Here is a 7,923-nt window from a genome sequence, read left to right on the forward strand (position 1 = left end):
TTCTGATTGGGTATAATGCCTACTCCATGGCTAGAACCCATATCTAGTATAATTATCCGAGTGAAGAACATGTACCCCAACAGATATTTTAGTTAGAATTTATATTGCTGTGATAAACATTGTGACCAAAAGAAGACTAGAGAGGAAAGGTTTTATTTCATCATACAGCTTGTTGTCTAGCAACCAAAGATGCCAGGGCAGTAACCTGGAGGCAAGAACTAGAGCAGAGACCTTGGAGGAATGCTGCTTACTAACTTGTTCTGCCTGCTTTTCTGTAGTAGCCAGAACCACCAGCTCAGGGTTGGCACTGACCACAGTGAGTTGTAGAAAGGTTGACCCTCCTGCATCAATCATCTATCAAGAAGATGCCCTACAGACTTGCCTACAGAGCAATCATATAGAGTCATTTTCTCAATTAAGATTCCTTCCTTACAGATGATCCTGGCTTATCAGGTTGACACAAAAACTAGATAGCACAACAGGTCCTAGAAGATAATTTACTATAACTCAGCGAATGGGACATAGTATTAATATGACTCCAGAGGACTTTTCACTATACCTGTAGACTAGTTACTCTGCTACACCTCGACCTCCTTATTGCGCTAAGTGGCAATTAACCGAGAGACCAACGAATGGTGAAAAGGCAGAAAATAAGTGACTGAGGAGTGTGCAGCCCTAAATGATACTTCTATATGAAAATCATCCCTCCCAGAAATCAGGGATCACTGCAGAAGAGAGGAGTAAAGAGTGCAAGAGTCAGAGACAGAGGATGACTATAAAGAAACTATTTTCCAGACACATTAAAGCAGTTGCACGTATGACCCAGTACTGGTTAAAACAATGAGCACATGACCTGCACAAGCTTAAGCCAGGCAAAAATCCCATTGAGAAGAGGACGAGTGGGCATGAAGTCTCACCGCTAACTGGGAAGCTGTAAGTATTTGAAAGCTGCTGAGAGATGGCGGGTTTGTTTTCTTTAAAGGTCTAGACACCAGTAGTTCTAACATGTTCCAAAAGTATGTAAGCAGCATAAGTTAGTCTTAATGAACTGAAGATGAAAATAAATGAAGACACAACATTTGGTAACTAGGAGATGGGGATGGATATAGGAGGAGATAGGAGATAAATAATATCAAAATACAATGCATGAAGTTCTCAAAGAATTAATAAAATTATTTTTTAAATCAAACAAAACAACAATAAAGCAGGACTTTACAGACCAATGGAAAACACTATGTAGCCCAGGAAATAGAAAGACTCAATTATTAGTATGTTGTCCTTTAACCTAGCACATGAGTTTTGTCCCTAGAGAATAAACTGCATTTAAAATAACATTGACACTTCACTACCTCTGAGCATAAATGGGAGCAAAGTGAAGGTTCGAGCACATCTTTTTAAAAATGAGTGTAACAACTAGGAATGGTTATATTGCATATTAAAATTACTGCATGGGGTTGGGGATTTAGCTCAGTGGTAGAGCGCTTGCCTAGGAAGCGCCAGGCCCTGGGTTCGGTCCCCAGCTCCAAAAATAAAAGAACCAAAAAAAAAAAAAAAATTACTGCACTGGGGTAGAGAGCACATTAGCATGTATGACACCCTGGGTTCAGTTCCCAACACACATAACACAAATTTCGATCACAGTCACTGTTAATCCCAAATTATTCAACAATACTTAGGAAAGTGCACGAGCCAGCATTTATAAATAATCTCTGTTTTTATTATAGGAGTGAGTGCCAAATAAAATAAGCTAGGGTACGCTAGCATTAGAAATCACTTAAACATGCACATGTTTTAAAGTGTTGCCTTGATTGATTGACTGGCAAGCATCCTGTGGGCTTTCAGAAAGTATTTGGTAAAGCTTTGGAAATTTAAATTTGCAATCTTACCCTGTTTGTGTATATTTTATTGAAATGAAGGAAAATGAGTGATCTAGACATAGATATGAAGTAAAAAACATTCAAGACAGATTTTTAATTTTTTACCTTCATCTACAGTGAACTGAGCATTAAAATTGTTTCATAAAGTTTATGAGCAGAATTATACAACCTAGTAATGAAATGCAAATATCTCTGTTCATTAAGGCTCAACTGTTTCATCAATTTTTCAGACATAGTTCAGTGGGGACTGATAATTATATTGCACTGTGAAAAACATGTTTATTAAGCACCAGTATGAGGTGTATCCAATTATACCCATATAATGTGATTTCACATAGTGATTTGATTTTTATTTACTACTTCGTGGCGTTCATTTTACTGGACTTGATAGCATTTGGCATATTTTCAAAGTGAATTATAAGTGATAAAAATACATTTAACTACAGATACAAACAGTTCCTAGGAATCTTAGTTTGATGGCATCGTAGATATTTATGTAATATAATGTTCTAAGATTGAACAAAGAAGTATCATCAAATAGTTATTATTCATATAACACACACACACACACACACACATATCAAGAGAGAGACAGAGACAGGACAGAGAAACAGGGAGACAGAGAGTCAGAAAAATTGTTTGCCCTCATAGCTATAGAAAGGAATAAAATAGGAAACAAATATGTCAAACCCCTCACTTGCAGATGGCATAATTCTATATTTTTAAGAAATCTGATTGAATATACTATAAAATTCCTAGATCTAATAAACACAATAAAGCTTCAGAAAATAAAAACATCATATATTTTTAAAAAGCCTTAATATATACCAACAATATATTCACAAAGAAAAACTATCCCATTTAAAAGAACCCTAAAAATTTAAGTACATAAGGATGCACCTAACTAAAGAAGAGAATTCCTTACAATGACATCAAAGAAGATACTAGACAATGAAAAGACCTCCCAAGCTTCTGGAATAGCAGAATTAACATGGTAAAAAATTACCATAACACCAAAATTAGTGGAAAGATTTAATGCAATATCTATCAAAATTCTGATATTACTTTTTACAATTTAAAGAAAATAATATAAGAATTCATGTGGAACAACAAAATCAGTCAAAGTACTCCTAAAGTGTAAGGACAATGCTACAGGTATTCCAATATACTTAAATTATATTATAGATCTGCAGTGAGAAAGTATAGTCTGGTGCTGGTATAAAAACAGTCAGGGAGAACAACAGAATGGACTAGGGGATCCCTAAGCAAACCAAAAACACTATTTTTTCACCACTCAATTTTTGACCAAGAAGGCAAAAGTGTACATACAGCTGGGGCTGGAGACAGGGGAAATAGACAAAATTGTAACCCACCTGCTGAAGAATAAAATTGAATTTATATCTTTCACTTTGTTCAAAATCAATTCAAAATGAATCAAATGCCTAAATATAAAACCTAAAACACTGAAACTTCTAAAATAAAATATAGGCAATACTCCTCAAGATACTGGGATAGGCGCAAAGTTTCTGAACAGGACATCAGTATAAGAGGGACTAGCCCCAAGTGTCAGCAATAATTAAGGCTTCTCCAAAGCAAAGGAGACTATCAGTCAGAGCACACTAACAAAGGAATATGAGAAAATCTTTAAAATCAGTTATGACTTAGACAGGTGGAAAATATTTAAAATGTACAAAGCACTACAGGAACTAAGTGCCAAAGAAATAAAACTGTTAATTAACACCCAGGCTAATGAACTGAGTGAACATAAAGAAACTCAAATGGCTAATAACTATTTTAAGTGTCCAACATCTCAATTCATCACAGAAATGCAAGCTACAACTGCTTTGAGTATTATCACATCTTAATCAGAAAGGTTGTCATCAAGAAATCCTATAGGAAACACTGTCCAGCCGAGGAACCCTGTCCGCTGCTGCTAGGAGTAGGTTTGTAGGTTCCTCAAAAGAATCACAAGTAGAACTTTCCTTTGAACCAGCCATTTCACGTCTGGCTGTATGTAGCCAGAGAACTCCACACTCTTCCACAAAAAACAGTGGCACCACACACACACGCGCGCACGCGCAAACACACACACACACACACACACACACACACACACACACACACGTTTATTTATTTTGCTTTTGCTTTAGTAAAGAAAAATGGAACCATCTCAGCTGCCCATCAGCAGATCAATAGATAATAAAAACCTGGTACTTGTATAAAATGTACTATTATTCCTTGTTAAGGAAAAATGAAATTTGAAGGAAAATGAATGGACTCAGAATTAAGCGAGGTCACCCAGTCTCAGGCAAAACAATGCATTTTCTCCCTCACAGGTAGTTTTTCATCATCTAAAAATCTACACGTGTATTTAAGTAAACAAATTATGCATGAATAGAGTACAGGAGGCAGAAAGGACAACAGAAAAAGGTAAATTGAAGAGATGATATTTACTTACAAGTTCTCATATACAAGACACTTTGTGTAAGTCCTGTAGCTGAACTCTAAAGGATAGCACATTTTCAATGAAAAATAAATTCTTAAATTGGCAGCACTAGACATACAATGCCATGAGGGACCTTTAGCTTACTGGGAAATCTAAATTTTAAATTAAGTTTTCCATTATGTATTCCTGAACCATGCATCTCTTTGTAAGTACTACTAAGTATATCCTCATTGCTAAGCAAGAGTTTTAGTGATTCAAATTATACAGATTCAAGAGGTGTGTTTAAAATATTGAATTGTAAAGGTCTACACACTCTAGGCTTATCTGTAGCAGGAGATGATCCACTGGCTTCCCCTGGTGAGCCCCCAGGCTCACCTACAGCATTGGCACTGCTGGGTCTAGCCCAGAGGCACAGTTCATCCTCAGGTTTTCCTGGTTAAGTACAGTTCACACACCAGTAGTCCCTGCCCTAAACCTGCTGAGTCATCTTTACATTCCTAGGCCTAGATCCAGAGGCACTGCTTGCCCACCGACTTTCCCTTGTTGAGTTTTATCACACCTGCCTGCACTGGTGAGGAAAACCAATTACTGTCATTTTCCTAAACTGGTATTCAAAGTGCATTCTAAATGCTTATCCTTATACCCATAGATAAATGGAACATTCACCCCTCAGCAAAGAAGCTGCTTTTTGCAGCACACAGTGGCCAAAAATACACAACTGGTCAAAATGCACAGAACGATTGATGGGTAGCAGTGACCAACCTAATTAATTTGTTCACCATGCAGCCCCAACACCTAAGGCTCAGAGGACCTTTTAGAAAAGAGGGCAGAATGATTGTAAGAGCCAAGTGGTCAGAGTATGTGACATGAGATAAAGGTCTGTACGAGTGGCTGGGAATCCGCACCCATGAAATCTTAACATAGTCAACAAAATAAGACCTAAACAAAGACAACAGCAGTTGAGGTGCCAAGGTTGATAGAGAAAATCTTACAAGACTCCACCCTAGATAAAGAACTATAGGCAATTAATAACTGCTGAGAAAGGCAGTCTTCTCCAGGGAAAGCTCCAATCCCATGGTGGTAGCTCCAATCCCAGGAATAGATCACCCAATCCCATGCAATCGACCCTAAGCGCACACACACACACAAACACACACAGAGAGAGAGAGAGAGAGAGAGAGAGAGAGAGAGAGAGAGAGAGAGAGAGAGAGGGAGAGCGAGCAGACAGACAGACAGACAGAAACAGAGAGAGAGACAGAGACAGACAGATACCAAAAATAATAATTAAAAAGAAATTATGGTCTTAAAGGAGGTTAGGGACACAGTTGGGAAGGGGATAGAGAATGCTGGAAACTATGTAAATAGGGTGGGCATGCATTAAATTTCCAAAAATTTAAATCAACTAAGTTTTAAAATATTATAATTTTGAAAACTCTGATGATATCTGCTGTATCTGATGTATGTTATAATTGTAAATTGAATTATTGTTGATGAATAAATGTAATTTGTTTTTAACACATATAGTATGTAAATATATTTTCTATTTACATTTTGTCAATTTAAGCCTTCATGGGCCTTTGGCTGTAATATTAGAATTAGTAATCTTAAGAAATTAGATATTAGGTATTCCATATTTCTTTACCAGCCTTGTTATGTTTATGATTAGCATCATAAAATACAGTGCATAATAAAAAACTACAATATCAAGATGAATTCCCACATAAAAGATTTACCTTATAACCTCTATGATTATATAATTGTTTCACTCTCTATTTCTTCTTGCTTTGGGTAGTTGATGTAGGGAATGTCATACCAGAGTGCACATGTAGGGAGTGAAGCACAATTTGTGGGAATTAGTTCTCTCCTTCTACTCTGTGAGATTTGGAAATGAGGCTCTCATGCTTGACATAAGATGCCTCTAACAGCTAATTTAGATACCATAAAACTCACCTATTTCAAGTGTCAAGAATATTTTGTGACCCCAGCATCTGGTTCCTGAATCTTCACTGGCAAAATCTGAACGCTGGGCATTTTGGCTTTAAACATCTGGACTTCCAACTTCTGCCAAGGCCCCAGGGACAGTGAGACCACTTCCTTTGAGGAGAACCTGAGAAGCCATCGAATTTGGTCTGGTGCATAAAGCCAGAAGCAGCCACAGGGATGGAAGTGTTTCTCAAGATCGAACACAGGAAGACCAGCATCTTTACTGAGGCCAAGGAGTCGACCACGGTGTTAGAGCTGAAGCACATTGTCGAGGGCATCATGAAGAGGCCTCCTGAGGATCAGCTGCTGTTCAAGGACAACCAGCTCCTTGAAGAGAGAAAAACACTGTGGCTTCACCAGCGAGGTAACAAAGTCACAGGACCCAGCCAGCATGACCTTGGCCTTCAGGGAAGACGCCTTTCAACTCCTGCATGTCCGCCCTTTTTCTTGTCCACTAATTGGAGGTGTGCTGAAAAATGGTCTAGACTTGAGAGAGATTAGGAACGAGTTATGCAGTGAGGGCCCCAGGCCCACTCCTAGGAATTCACTTCCTGATAAAGATGTGACTGTCTTTCTACATTAAAAAATAAATAAACTTAATACACTGTCAAAAAAAAGAATATTTTGCATATGAGACTGAGTTTTTAGTTTGAGTAAGTTACCTTTCATAGACATTTTAATAAGAGTTTTATACATGTATTCCTATTGTACATCACACATTGACCATACCTCCAGTCCCCTAAAGGCCCCTTTCTCACCCTCATCCCTTCCTATTAGATCCAATTCAACTGTTGTGATTTTTAAATATCTATGTATAATCTAAGAATCACAAATGAGGGGAATACTTGGTGTTTATCTGAGATTTGCTTAGTTTGCCTTCTATGATTATCTACAATTGCATATATTTTCTTAAACATGGCATAACTTTATTCTTTTTGGTTAGAAATTATAGTATGCATGTTGGGGTCCAGCTGGAGTTCCCCTTCCTCCCTCTCAGTGTGTCCAGATATCATTGCATATTGGACTGGAAGGTGCAGATCTTCAGTGAAACAGCTCTCATAGATGATCTTAGCTTGTGTGCTTATTAGCATATAGCCCTGAACCAGAGCTGTATATGGACCTTGGAGGAGAGTGGGAAGGAGTTTTCAGGGTAAATGAAAATCATTGGCTAGAGTTTAAAGTACTGTGAATGCCTCATTTGTACAGAGAGCCATTCCAAGTAACCCAGGTACTTGCTGGGCAGGGCAAAAACGGAAGCTAAACTTATAGGTCTGTCAAAGACTACTAGACCTTCTCCAGGTTGAGGGTGTCTGGGGTTGGGCTCCCCAGACAAAGTCAGAGAAGGCTAAACCCTGCTGGTAAAGGGAGTCATCCATTTTGTACCAAGTTCGGAGGAGTTACCTGGTCATGGTAAAATGAGACTTTAATTAGCAAGGTTTCCCTGTTGGGTAAATACACCCCCTTTTCCTTAAATGTTGTTGGACAAACATGTTTCCATAACTTTGCTATGGTAAATAGCCAAATAAAATCACTAATTCACAAATATCTCTGCAATCTGTTGAAGTGGAGCCCTCTGGGGATCATATACACTGATAGAAATATAAACTATTCTAGATA

The 7,923-nt window shown here is 37.9% G+C and overlaps 1 long non-coding RNA gene across 1 annotated transcript; it reads left to right on the forward strand.

Annotated features, from left to right (window-relative positions):
* The first annotated feature begins 210 nt into the window (after window positions 1–210).
* Window positions 211–6,923, forward strand: LOC134479390 (uncharacterized). Its single transcript, XR_010052691.1, has 2 exons — window positions 211–933; window positions 6,309–6,923. It is a non-coding gene; the product is annotated as an uncharacterized LOC134479390 (long non-coding RNA).
* Window positions 6,924–7,923: the final 1,000 nt, after the last annotated feature.

This window comes from Rattus norvegicus, chromosome 6, assembly GCF_036323735.1.
Source record: "Rattus norvegicus strain BN/NHsdMcwi chromosome 6, GRCr8, whole genome shotgun sequence".
In the NCBI taxonomy this organism is placed as follows: Eukaryota; Metazoa; Chordata; class Mammalia; order Rodentia; family Muridae; genus Rattus; species Rattus norvegicus.